This window comes from Myotis yumanensis, unplaced genomic scaffold (genome assembly GCF_028538775.1).
Source record: "Myotis yumanensis isolate MYYU_CA2020_CCGP unplaced genomic scaffold, mMyoYum1.0.hap1 SCAF_3, whole genome shotgun sequence".
Taxonomy (NCBI): Eukaryota; Metazoa; Chordata; class Mammalia; order Chiroptera; family Vespertilionidae; genus Myotis; species Myotis yumanensis.
In genome coordinates, this window is record NW_027223754.1 from 114,882,369 (window position 1) to 114,897,020 (window position 14,652).

A 14,652-nucleotide genomic window follows, 5' to 3' on the forward strand; every position below is an offset into this window, starting at 1 on the left:
CAGTGCTAAGGGCTTTGGCATCAGGCAGAACTTAGTTGAAATTTCATCTCTACATCCTTTAATGCTGTGCAAGCTGATTATATTACTTAATCTTTCTGAGCCTCCGAATTCCTCCTCCATGGAGGGAATCCTAGAAGCAACCTCAGGTTTATGGAGAAAAGAGAGATGACAGTTGGAGGGTCCTATACACAGACTGGTCCACAGAAGCTGCTCCCTAAATGTCCTCCCCTCTCGCTTTATGGCCCTGTCATTTCCCCTGATTCTGTTCTTGCTTCATCCTCTCTCATCCCTGGAACCTGCTTTTGGGTCTTGACCTCTTTCTGTGATGAGCATGTTCATTGCGGACACTCCCATTCTCACACAGACTCTCTGATAAACAACCTCTCGTGTGCATGAAATTTTCATCTTCTTTTCTCCCTTAAAAATTGTCCTTCCTTTAAAAGAAGACTGACTGGCCCCTTAGTTTCATGGTTGTCTCAAATGACTTAAGTGTCCAAATGCAACTGGTTGCTGACTTTCTAGCACTTTCTAACCTCTTGGGACAGAGATCTTTTCCACTGAATGTTCCCATCCCCTGTGTGTGAGAGGGAAAGCACGTGTGTGTTCTCAAATGTGCCTGTTTTTCCCTCCGAAATGCCAGCACCGCTTTTAAACTTAGACCCTGCATCCCATCTGTCGCCAGAGGCCCAGCAGGACAGCTCAGCTGGGACGTGCGCTCTAGCGAGCCTCGCCTTCCACCTCGGCATCCTGCTTGGGAACTTTCTCCTTCACAGACCTGCTAATTAACTCGGACTCAACCCCGCGTCCCAGCTACGTGTTCAAATGAAAGGGCTGTGGAGAGCCGGAGGATCCCCTGCTTCCTGCAGAGAGGAGGCCACTCTGTCCTTTCCCTGTAACGTGCAGTCGACTTCCTCCAGGGAAGTGGGTGTTCTTTATTCTCTAACATGTCAGAGGGACCAGTTAAATGTTGCATTTTTTATGAGAAATTAAGGGGTTTTAACACGTGTTCAAAAGCAGGTCCTTTTTCCTTTCTAATTATGTCCATGTGATTCTGTCACGTTTCTGTGGTTTACAACGTTTTCCCCTCATCCACACCATGGAGGAGAAAGCTGTCTGCAAAGCTTATTTGTTCTCTTTTTCATGCTAAAAACAAATTCAGGAGCCGTTTTGACCGAGGCCTGCCCTGACATTGAGGAACCCCAGGATGGGCTGTGGGTCCCCTGCAATGAGCTGAGGTAGAACCAAAGGGAGAGATGGCAGAGGGTTTTAGAAATGACATTTGATAAAACCCGGGCTGGGCACCCTGCAGCTTTTAAAGAGTGAATTGAGGCAAACTGCTGTCAGGATACACAGGAAAGGCTGCTTGTTTATCTTGAGTTTCTCTACAGACATCTCTGGACACATATGGTCACTGTTTTTGTTTTGACTAATTTTGATTTTTTAAATGCCCTAATGCTTCAAAGAAAACACAAGCTTTAAAAATGACCTAATCTTTGTCCGCTGTTGCTTCATGGGGCATCGCGAGCCTCCAGGAAGAGCGGAGCGGAGCAGGGCTGATGCGAAGAGAGAAGATTCGGAATTTGAACCGTCCCAGGCGGTGTTGACTAGCCATGAAAGGATCCTGTGATTTGAACCTCAGTTCCCCATCACCCAAACTGGGAGTTACCATATGTTGGTTGCCAGGCTTAACTAAAGATAATTCAGTCTAAAGAATGACATAGATTATTCTGATGAGAATGATTATAGGTACTATCCTTAGTGAGAATCCTCACAAAACCCTGAGGTCTGCACGATTATTACCCCTGGTTGACAGGGGAGGGGATGAAGGTTTGGGGAAGTGAGATCAGACAGAACGTGGGAACCCTGTCCCATTGGCCCTGTCCCACCTAAGTATTGGCATTTATAAGTTATAAATTACAACTATAACTCAAGTTCACTGCGAAAAATCCAAACAGCAGAAATATTTAAAGTTTTTAAAACAAAAAGTGATAGGACTGCTTCCTCAGAAAGGTGTTGGCAGTCTGATAAACATCCCCTCAGATCTTTTCCAGGCAGGCACGCCTCAGACTGTTTCAACAAAAGTTAGATCATGCTCTGTGTGTTGTTCTTTATTTCTAAGTGGAAGTAACGAGGCGGTAGATAGTGGTGGCTTCAGCATCAGAGCTGTGTTCAAGCCCCCAGCCCCTTCCATTGTTGGCCGTGTCTTTTTGGGCAAACTGCATAACTTCTTTGCATTTCACTTTTAAAATGAGTATCACACTATTTATGTTTTAGAGCTCTTAGGAAGATTAGAGGAGGCATGTAAAATGCAAGGCACTCCTAAGTAGTGGGGATCATTACTATTTCTAATACACAATTTAAATTCTAGGGTATTTTTCATTATTGAACTGTAAAAATACTATACTTTTCTCTGGATTTGAACAATATTGGTTATAGTTTATAAAGACACTGTCTTGGATGCTTTATTTTGATAAATGCTCAGCAGGGTTCATTCCTGTTGAAAATCGGTGGTTTTCAACCTTGGGTGCACATTAGAATTTCTTGGAAAGTTTGTGAAAACTCCAAACCAGGCCACACCTCAGCCCAATTACTATATTAGAACCTTGGTGGTTGAGACCCAAGTATCAGTATTTTTCTGAAGATTCCCATGTGATCCCAAGACAGAATAACTACTTTATATGAAAGGAGTAGTCTTCACTTGCTCAATGTATTTGTATTCATGGAAGAGTTTATTACCTTTCCTCTCTTAATGCAGTATCATGAATATTTAAATATGCATGTGGAGTGAATGCCAGATAAATATGATTAAATCAAATAAAGGATTGTACATTGTAAAGCATATTTTACAAATTGTTATGTAAATATATTTTTATTTTAGAAGTACATTAAAGAATATGTAGAGAATAGGAAAAAAGAAAATAATTCACTAATAGTCCCACCATATATACTAGAGGCCCGGTGCACAAAAATTTGTGCACTCGGGGGGGGGTCCCTCAGCCCAGCCTGTGCACTCTTGCAGTCTGGGACCCCTAGGAGGATGTCCACCTGCTGGCTTAGGCCCGCTCCCTGGGGGATCAGGCCCAAGCTAGCAGTCAGACATCCCTCTGGCAGCCCAGCAGCCCTCGGGGGATGTCCACTTACCAGCAGGGAGCAAACCTAAGCTGCAGTAGGACATCCTTAGTGCTGCTGAGGAGGCGGGAGAGGATTCGCCCTATGCCCTTTAGAGAAATATTACTTCTTCAAAATAGTAAAACAGCCTATTCTTTATTACCAATAACTACTTTCTATCATCCCTTCTCGGGGGCAGGTGCTGTGATGGGTGTGTTTATATGCTTTGCTCACAGATTTACCTTGTGCAAATAACAGATAATTCTTGACCTCTGGAAGCTTATGCTAAGTCTGCCCACAGGTTTGCGGCGGAACCCAAGGGCAAACAGTAGATAAGTCTCTCCATGTCAGCCACAGGGCAGGTGAATTGGCGCGAACAGGTCGTGGGAGGAACATACTTAAAAAGGGTGGAGCGGGAGGGAAATAACCTTTCTTACAGCACAGGTTCCAGGGAAGGAAGTGAGATTTCAAAGGTTGTTTCCATGATTGGAGAGGCGTTTGTACCATGTGGGGGAAGAAGCAGGTTCCAGACACAGGTGCAGGCCGAGAGGTCCCTTCCAGAGCCGCCCCAGGGCTGATGATGGCCACTGAGATGGGGCTCCTGACCGAAAACTCCCGACGGATAAAGTGAGGCCGTGGGAACTGTAGGCTGGGTTTAGAACGGTGTCGAAGGTGGCAGTCCCTCAGTGGGTGTGGGCTAACTGGCTGCAGGGATCTAACTCCTGGAGGAGCGGAGCCCTCATTTTGGAGGACCCTCTACGCTGGAAGGCACAATCTGTGAAGATGGCACATTTATTCCTACTGGCCAAGTGAATGAAGCAGAAGGAACAGAGAGGAGACACTGGAAAGTAGGCTGGGACGATTGAGCAGCCCAGAGCTGCCAGGTGAAGGGCCTGGAGACAGAAGGGGAGGCTCTGGGAAGGAGAAATGGGCAGTGATTGTTAGAAAGGAGGAGAGGTTTTAGAATAAAATGGATGCCCCAAAATAACCCACCAGGGATGAGTCTCTGGCCAGGACCTCAGTGAAGCATTTCTAGGTGGTATCATCTGCAGCAGGAATGAAGTTAGGTAGCACAATCTTGACCATTTTTGTGGCCCTTCAACAACCCTCACGGCACACCCTGTCACCCATAGTTGGCTTCTCACAGGACTCATGCCATTTGCTGTACGTAGGTGCCCTCAATTTTGCTTCTTACTTACTTCCAGGGTTAATCACCCTGTGACTACATAGTAGGTACATGTAGGTACTACACATAGTAGGCACATAGTAGGTACTTCATACATATTGTTAGATTAAAATAATAAATTTAAAAATATTAAAGAGGATATATATATGTGTGTATATATATATATATATACACACATATATATATATGGAATTTATTAACTTAGTCTAACAGATTAAACTACTAATGATTCTCTGTTTTTTTTCCTGTTTCACTCCACTCCAGCCTCAACCTGTGGCTTCTACGTTAATCCCAGCACTTCAGGTCACTTCTTGATTATAACTTACCCCCCAGAGAGCAGGGAGGACACCAGAACTAGAAAGCGTGCCTGCTAGCCCTGCATGACCTAGTCCCTCTGGCTTCATCTCCTGTCCCTTTGTAATATGTTCCAACCAACCTGAAGACCTTCCAGACTATTGAGTGCACCACACTCTTTCACCCCAGTTCTCTGCACACCTGTTTTTTCCGTCTTCCGTCCTGGCCCTGCTTTGACCCCACATCTGAGTTAAGCACCCTTCACATGGGCTCCTATAACATCCAATTTTAGGCTTAGCTCATTAGCCGGTAATGTTTAAATATTTGTTTTCATGTATCATTGATCAATAATGAGCATTCATGATTCTTAGGTACTGTTCTAGGTACTGGGGACACAGTGAACAAATTAGACAAAATTCCTTGCCCTCTGGAATTACATTTCAAGGAAGCAGATGAACAACTAACAAATAGAGACACAGCTTTATAACGTGCATTCATATGTGATATAAAGAAAAATGAAACAGGGAAGGCAGATAGGAATACGGGTATGAAGGCTATTTTAGATAAAGTGGTCTGGAAAAGCATCCTGACAATGGACACATTTTATCACCTGCTCTAAGGACTTGGTGGAACAAGTCATAAAGATGTTTGGGGACATAGTATCCAAGTGGCAAAAACTGCCAGTGCAAAGGCCCTGAGGCAAGGATTTGCTTGACATATAGGACATTGAAGAAGCAGAAGCTGCTATGGCTAGAGCAGAGGTGACTATGCCACCCTCTAATCCAAGCTGCAAGTTCCATGAGGTTAGAGATCATGTCTACCTGGCTCAAGGTCATGTCACTCAATTTTTAGCACTGGGGCTGGCACAGGCTCTAAATGTTCTGCATGAACTCACATCTTGGAACAGCTTCCCCATTTATCTAGTTTTATCGATCAGGTCCCTGAATGGGATAGACAGGAAGGAAGACACTGAGCCTTTGGGCAATAGAGGAACTGGGTAAATACAACAGAAAAGTAAAGAGTTGAGGGACTGAGAATAAATCTGAGAGGTCCTAGATGATGCTCCAGTAACTGTAGCTGATGATGGGAGAGGGCTCTGAAAATGATGTCTTATAACCATTATCACATTGTTAGGGCTGCACTATTTAAGTCACTAAAGATTTCATACAGATAGATCCAGTATCCTCTACTTCCTGTGTGACACTGCACTAAGTGATTTACATGGCTTAGCTTGCCATGATTATTATGAAATTTGATGATATCTCTATTTTACAGATGAGCAAACTGACATTTTGAGAGGTTACATAACTTGTTAAGATCACACAATTAGTGGTAAAAACAAGCAGTCAACCCAGGAAGTAGGATTCTGAAGACTTTACTCTGAAATCTTGTCCCATGAAAGTCTCCCCTGCCCCATGTCCTGCTTTATCATGGAGGGAATACCTTGTTATTATGGTATAGGGTTGAAATTGGATGAAGAGATTTGAGTTAGATTTGACACCGATTAGTATATTTTCAAATCAAATGCTAACAACTACTCCATGTTTTTCTTCTGGTTTTGGGGTCTAGCCTACATAAATGAGTGCTAGAGTCAACTACCGTGAGAGGGGAGTCTTTTACAGAATATCCATGACCCGTGAGGCTTGAAATTGACTGAGGACAATACACCTCACTAGGAGGGAGCTCCGTGATGAAAGGAACTTGTGCCTAACAAGGGAACGTGTGGAGTTTTTCATGGAAAAATAGCAACACCATCCTGGAAAAACCCCGTCATGCTCTATCTCTCCAGGACAGATGAGATGTGTGGTGCGCCTCCTGGGACATGTACTGACAGGAATTCTGGTGACAGGGAGGATAGCAGCACCCACCACAGGGATCAAGATATGCCTCCCAAAACAACAGCTAATGATTCATTCACTGACGATGTAAAGGACACAGTGGAGATGTTTTGGCTGCTAACACATGGCCTCACCATCCAGGTCCTACAATGTTAATTAGGAAGGAAATGGTCGAGTGGAAGTTCATTAAATTGCTCTACATGACCTCTAACACTAGCATAACTCTATTCACAGGGTATATGAAACTTCTTATAATGACTAACTCAAGCCCTGCTCAGAGTGGCAAGTCCCTGAGAAGACCATTAAAAGGAGTGATGTGGGCTTTCCTATCTCTATTTACTTTCCTCTTGAGATTTTCTAAGAAAGAAATCAAAGAGACAAGGCAGGAAGTAGCCTTTATCCTGTGATCTCACTACATCCCACTTGGTGCTTTAATACCCAAAGAGAAGCCTTTTTCCTGAAGTGATAAGAAGAGCTGCTTTCTTGAAGATCTCAGTGGTCATTGAAACTTAGGGCAGTCTTGTCAGCAGGACATTGGCTGCTTGATTGGGAGCCTAAGTCATAATCTCTAAGAGGCTCTGTGGCTAAAACTGTGAAGAGTTGACATGAGGGCAAAACTATTGATGACTCCATCCCCCAGATTGGAGGAAGATGAGCAGAGGCATGGAAGATGCTCAGGCCAGCCCCTTACCGCTTCATAAAAGACTTCAACACCAGACTAGGTGTCCTTCCTGTCCTTTTATTCACTTTCTGGATTTTCTGTGAGAACACTGACATCTTTCTGAGGAAAGGGATTTATAAGCATCCACCTCTCAGAGGAGGGAGAGCCCATTCAGACAAATCAGGTGAAAACAAAACACATCAGGATGAGCTGTAATGGGGAAATGACAAGACCCCCTGTATCTGGTCTAAAGGCACAGCACATGGCACCACAGTTAAAGCTCTGTATGAGCAAGAATAGAGCTGACTTTTTGGACACCCTTGACAATCCAATATGGAGTCACTGTCAGCCATGATACTTATGCCAAGTGCTATGTCAAGACTGAGGTAATGGTGTGTGATGGGAATGCCTTTAGGAGGGGCCTGGAACACCCAAAACCACAAGTCTGGACACTTGAATAGGGCTTCATCTGGACACCAATATGAGTGAGACCTCCACCCCTGGTGGGCTATAGTAACTCAGAGCTCTAACCATCCAATGCTCAAGCTTGGCTGTATCACGGGTCATGCTCGGAGACCTGCCGGATACATGGATGCATGCTGCCACTGCAGCCACCTGGTTTGAGACAGACACCTGCTTCTACCTGTGGAGGTCACCACTGACTGAGACTTTGAGCTGGACACACTCACTCTGCTCAGTTCTATCATGTAAGCTCCCCCTTTCAGTGTGTAACTTGCATGTGACTCTATTGGTTGATTGGGGAGGTCTCCTTTAATAAACATGGCATTGTGAAAAGACACAAACTTGTGTGAGTGACTCTCTCAGGAACGCTCCCTGCTCATGGCAAGCTCATTGTCAGAAATCCACTCACTGGTCTTCATGAACTCTGAGAGCACAGTGTTGGTTTTTTATTGTGAGTACTAGAGGCCCGGTGCACAAATTTGTGCATGGGTGGTGTCCAGCCCTCCTGCCGCGATCAGGTGATCGGGTACTGGCAGGGGGGAGGAGCTGGTCAAAACTCCAGGTTGAGGTGAAAATTTGCATATTAGCCTTTTATTATATAGTGTGCTAAGTAAGAAATTGAGAGGCAGTAGTTATTGTCAAGAAGCCAGATCTCATTTCTAAATACAACACAGTATTTTCATTGTTGTGGTGTGTGTGTGTGTGTGTGTGTGTGTGTGTGTGTGTGTGTGTGTGATGTTGTTCCAGTGTCTCTCAGCAGCAGAAAACATTAGGAAACCTGGATCAGGAAAACTGGATGACCACTAGCATTTCAAGTTATTCAGGATATTAGAGCATACAACCCAATTTCTTAGGCCAGTGGTCGGCAAACTGTGGCTCGCGAGCCACATGCGGCTCTTTGGCCCCTTGAGTATGGCTCTTCCACAAAATACCGACTTCTGCCCATGGGCCACGAAGTTTCAATCGCACTGTACATGCGCGCCCACATGTGGTATTTTGTGGAAGAGCCACTCAAGGGGCCAAAGAGCCACGTGTGGCTTGCGAGCCGCAGTTTGCCGACCACTGCCTTAGGCTAAAACAATGGGAGACACAAAGATGAACAATCCAAGACATTGGTTCTCAAGGAACTTGCATCCAAATTCAGGAGACAGGCGGATAAAACACCCAAGAGCATAAGTGGTGGGGGGCGGGGAGGAATGATGGGTGCTAAAAGAAAAGTACAGAGTGTTAACATAATACCAAGGAGGAGGTAATTAATTTAACTGGGCAAGATATTTCCTAGGCTTTAGAGAGCGCCTGGAAAGGCACATGGGCATTTCTTTAATTATTGTCAGCTGAAGCCAGTGGCACCATGTCCTGGAAACACGTCCTTTGCCAAAAGGCAGGAGTGTTGTCAGCTTGACCTTCAGCCCAGGTGCCAGGGGGTGGGTTTTGTTATTTAAACCCAGCCAAGCACCAGGAATGAATATGACTCCAACCCAAGAATGCAAATAATCTCCTTTGTCTTGACTTTTAGTAAAACTTCCTGTTTTTTGCTGTAAAAAATAAATACACTGTATTGGCTCTGGGTCACTGTCTCTGTCCCTGTCCGGATCAGAGGACAGTGGTCCCACCCGGCCCCAGCTTTTTCCTTCCACCTCTGTGTCTTGTCTCTTTCTTTCATTTTCTCAATCCCCAGTCGCCCCTACTCAGGAACTGGACCACTCTCTAGCCGCACTGGAAGTGGAGAAGAGAGACATATTTACACTAGGCATTTAGGGAAGGTATTCTAGGGGAGAAAATGGCATAAAAACCACAATTAGATACCACCTCACACCCATTAGGATGTCTACTATAATTAAAAAACAGAACAAAACTGGAAAATAACAAATGTTGGTGAAGAGGTGGAGAAATTGACCTTTGTGCACTGTTGGTAGGAATGTAAATTGGTGCAGTCATTTTGGAAAACAGTATGGAGGGTCCTCAAAAAATTAAAAATAGAACTACCATGTGATCCAACAATTTTACTTCTGTGTATATACCCGAAAGAACTGAAAGCAGGGATTCAAACATATATGTATACATCCTTGTTCACAGTAGCATTATTCACAGTTGATAAAAGATAGAAGCAACCCAAGTCTCCATTTATGGATGAATAGATAAACAAAGTGTGGTCTGTCCATACAATGCAATGTTATTCAGCCTAAGAAAGGAAGGAAAAGATGATACATGCTATAATACGAATGAATGTTGAGAACATTTTGCTAAATGAAAAAGCCAGTCACTAAAAGAAAAATACTGTATGATTTCAGTTATATGAAATAGAGTAGGCAGATTCACAGATCCATAAAGTAGATTGGTAATTACCAGGGGCTAGGGGACAGGGATGAGAAATTATTGTTTAATGGGCATGGAATTTCAATTTTTCAAGATAAAAAGTTCTGTGGGTAGATGCTTATGATGGTTGCACAACAGTGTGAATGTTCTTAATGCTACTGAACTGTGCACTTAAAAATGGTTTAAGATGGTCAGTTCTATATTATGAGTGTTTACCACAAAAAAACAACAGGAAGAATCTGTGAGTAATGGGCTTGGGAGATGCATCAGCAGATGAAGGCAGATCCCTTTTGAGCCAGCCCAAGCCAAATCTTTTGCTATATGAAAATATAGCAATTTACTGTATGATAATGAGAAGGGAGAGAATAAAATGAAAAAAATTCAAGATGGGAAATCTATGGGGAGAAATAAACTTTGTTTTGAAAATGACACAATAAACATCATGACCATGTTTGGCATAAATGAATTTTATGGTCATTTGCTGTAAATATCTCAAAGTCATTTGGAACTATCTCAGAGTCATTCCTGATATTGGGGTTGGAGAGCAGGTAGATAGATTCTCAGCCCCTGTTAGAAAATCCCATAGAGCCATGTTGTGCTCCTTACCCATCACCTAGACAGCATGTCTCTATCTGGGTGTGTATTAGGGGAGTATCCCAGGAGGCACATCTAAATTAGGCTAATTGGAGGAGGGCCTAGTAAGGGGACCCTTCACAGAGATGTTGGTGGGATATAGGAGAACCACAAGGAATAGAAAAGTATTTTGGAACCAGTCAAAGGGAGGCTGTTACCATCCCTAGACCTGTAGAGTGAGGGGAGGGAGTGATTACTGGCACAAGAAGGAATGAATTTTATGACCCAGAGGCTGCCTTAAGAGGCATGTGACCTTTGGTGCCTGGATACAGCTAATCCCGTGTGAATCTGAAAAAAAAAATTACCTTGAAATCACTGTCTGGAATCTTCTGCAGCATTTTCCATTGGCCAAGGCTAAGGAACCCGTCTGACACTATCCAGTGTCTCTCTAACTTGAACTAACATTAGCATTACTTGGTAAAACACAGGGCGCTTTCTACACCCCAACCTTTCTGATTCAGTAGGTCAAGGTGGGCCTGAGAATTTCCATTTTTAACAAGTTCCCAGGGGGTGCTGATGCTGCTGATCTGGAGACCACATTTTGAGACATAGCCCAGGCAGGCCACCTTTCCGCCCCCCCACCCCCACCCCCGCCCCAGACAAGGAGAGAAAAACAGATGGACAGTAGATCTGGAAAGGCAAACCTAATGTTTAACTTTAATGAAAGATGTTGCTGGACCCCGTATTAGTGTCACACCTTTTGTAGGTCTGTTTCCCCTCCTATGAAATGAAAGAGATGTTAGAACCCTTCCAGCTCATTCTGTGATCCCATGGACCTCAGGCTGCAGCATCTAAAGCCACGTTCTTTGAGTAACCATGAAGATTACACTTCTTACAGGTGAAGCAGTTTCTATAGTAGACTGGCTAGTAGAAAACAGAAGTTCATTGAACTGTGCTATGAGTTACGTGGAAGGAATTTTATGTATGTTTTCTAATGGTTTTTCCTGTTTCACAAATGGGAAAGGACATAAACAGTTGGCTTTTCCACATCATTTCTCTATAGATGAAAGGAGACATTCACTATGTCAGATAAACTATGTCCCTAAATAGGAAGGCCCCTTTGATTTGTGTAAAATGAGACATCTGGAAGATTATTATAAATGTTACAGGAGAGGACTCCTAACTAGAAAAAGCCCAGTGGGTTTATAGCAATTAAGCCTATAGAACTGCTGTGCTGTGTAACTGAGGAAATCCTTTTCTCTTTTCAAGCACTCACTTGTTAAAATCCAAAGATACCAGTTGTCCTCCTGGTTGATGGCGGTGCACACGTGTGAGCACAGCATGTGTACCAAATGTTTATGCATCTCTTTGTGGGGCTCTGTTGGTGTGTCCTGTGCACTTATGGTGATACAGATAATGTACAGATGTGGCTGGTAGGATTTGAAAAATTTCCATCTGCTCTTTGGTTCCTCTTTTGTCTTCATTTGATTTAAAAAAAAATCTTAGGCAATAGCTGGTTAAAAATAGACTTCCTCACAGCAGTCATACAACTGCAACTTCCAGGAATTTTAAAGCATCTTTTGAGCAACCATTTTGCTTTCTCTGCAGGGCATCTCTGACCCAGAGATTTAAGCTGCTCTTAAGTTGCTGACTCATGCAGTTGTGCACCCATGTGTGGCTATGAAGTCAAGCCGTGGCTGAAGGACACATTAGGAGGCCACAGGAGACACTGCAGTAGGGAAAGTTGTGTCCCTGTTTTGAGAGGTGGAGAGTTTCCTGTTTCTTTAGGGTAGATTTCCATTAGCAGCTTTCAGAGACCTGGGCCCATGGAATAGCCTGCCTCTACAGACTGGTTTCATTCATTCTACAAGCTTTACTGAGTGCCTGGAAACCTGCCTTGGTGAGCTGAGTGGGCTCCATGTGCAGCAGACAGACATGAGTATGTGGGGCTGTCATACAAGGCAATGAGTTCTCCCAACAAACTTCTACGGCTCCTGGACACAGACTGGGGTGGTCATCTCATGACTCCATCTCCAGTTGCTTAGCACATACTGGGTGCTCAATAAATATTTGCTGACTGGGTACAGTAATAGAAAAATACACCAAGAGCTGTGGATGCTCGGGGGAGGGGGGGCTGATTAATCCTGCTGGGGGTCCAGGACGAACACCAGCTCACTAGGAGAAGAAAGGGAAAGAACAACCTCGCCCCTGCCTTCCCGGGAGGCCCAAGAGCAGCTCACACTCTATTTTCAAAGGGGCTCTATTTGTTTTAACAAATAAATAAAAGAGACAAACCAAACAAGCTGGATTCTATTCTAATTATATTACCTCAAGCTGTCAGGGCCAAGAGCCTGAAAATGTCTCCAGGTTTGTTCCACATGAATTCCACTCTTTGATGCACTTCCCTTGACTCCAAGGTAGCTGACAGACTCAAGCCAAATGTCGTCCAAATTCACTCATTGTGAACTGAGGGACCTGAGTGCACCTTCCTAAAGAGCATGGAGAAGGTATTAACCCAGCTGCCGTCCCTGCTCACCCCCTTCTTGTTCACTTGTTACTGCTGCTTGGGCATGGCCTGGGGGTCAGGCAGAATGTTAGGGGCTGCAGGTGAATATGGTGACTAGAAACAAAACCAGACATTTTATTGAAATAGGGAGAAAGAGAAAACTCCCAACTGCTTTACAGTCTTCCAGGAATGCCTGGTTCTGGATTAGAGAGGCAGAGTGCTCTGTTCATTAATTTGGGGCAGGGTGGGGATGGCAGTGGTAAGAGGGGACACTGTCCATTTGTCTCTTTTCTTCCTCTGACCAGCCACAGGCTGACATAATCTAAGGGACTGGTGGTTGCTGGAGCCAGCTTATACCAGCTCTCAAGGGCCAATTGTTAAATTTTTAGGAATTTTTTTAATCGGCTGATAAACACATCCATTTATTAAGGATTAACTATGCAAACTTTCAGTTAAGTAGATTATATTAAAAGCAAAGACATTAAATGCTCAAAAATCATAACTTCCTAATTTAACTACATTTTTCTATTTGTTATGTTTTTGTGGTTATTTACATCTATTATATCTGTATGGTAGAAATACTGTCTTTTCTCCATCTCTACATTCAGTGATACCCTGTCGATAGCTTGAAATTGTCCATTGTGAGAATGTTCATACCAGGGAAAGTAGCAATTACTACAAATCAGGGCTTTTTTTCCCACCAGAGAGTCAGTTGTTAAACATTTACAAGCACATGGCTATAAGGGACCCTCTGAAATTTCCTAGGAATAGACTCGCTAAAGTTTCTATAGGCCTTAGGGTGTTGTGAATGGTCCAACTTGGTGATCTCTGAGGATAGGACAGGTATCCTGAGTCATGTTTGCAGACCATAGTACTGGGTCTATCACTTGCCACCAATTGTTCTGTATTGGGCACAATATCATTCTGTAGTTGGACATATGTAATTGTATCATTAACTAGAATATAATTCAGAATAGTTGTGTGTTTTTTTAACTCCTCGCCCAAGGATATTTTTTACATTGCTTTTTAGAGAAAATGGAAGGGAAGGAGAAGGGAGTAGAGAGAGAGACAGAGACAGAGAGAAAGAGAAAAAGAGAAACATCAATGTGAGAGACACACATCAATTGGTTGTCTCCCACACACACTCAGACTGGGCTAGGGGTTGAACCTACAACCCAGGTACATGCTCTTAATCAGGAATCAAACTCATGACCCTTAGCTCCGTGGGCTGACGCTCTAACCACTGAGCACACCAGCCAGGGCAGAATGGATTTTTAATGGCTTTATTGAGATACTAGAGGCCCAGTGCACGAACTTCATGCATGGGTGGGGTCCCTAGGTCTGGCCGGCGATCAGGGCCAATTGGGGCAGGGCTGTTTAGGGCTGGGCTCATGGGGGCCTGCTGGCCAGGGGGAAGGACAGGAGGAGAGGGACTGCAGGAGGTTGGCCACCGGCCCCAGGAGGGAGCCAGCCCTCGGCCCTCCTGGGAAAGGGGCCATGTCTGCTGCCCTCCACCCCCGGTTCCCCATCCCAGCCCGGGGCCTGGCCCCAATCAGGTGATCAGGGCCACTGGTTGAGGGGAGGGACCGCAGGAAATTGGCTGGCCAGGGGAGGTTGGCTGTGGGAGCGCTGACTATCAGGGGGCAGTTCCTGCTTTGAGCGTCTGCTCCCTGGTGGTCAGTGCATATCATAGCGACCAGTCATTCTG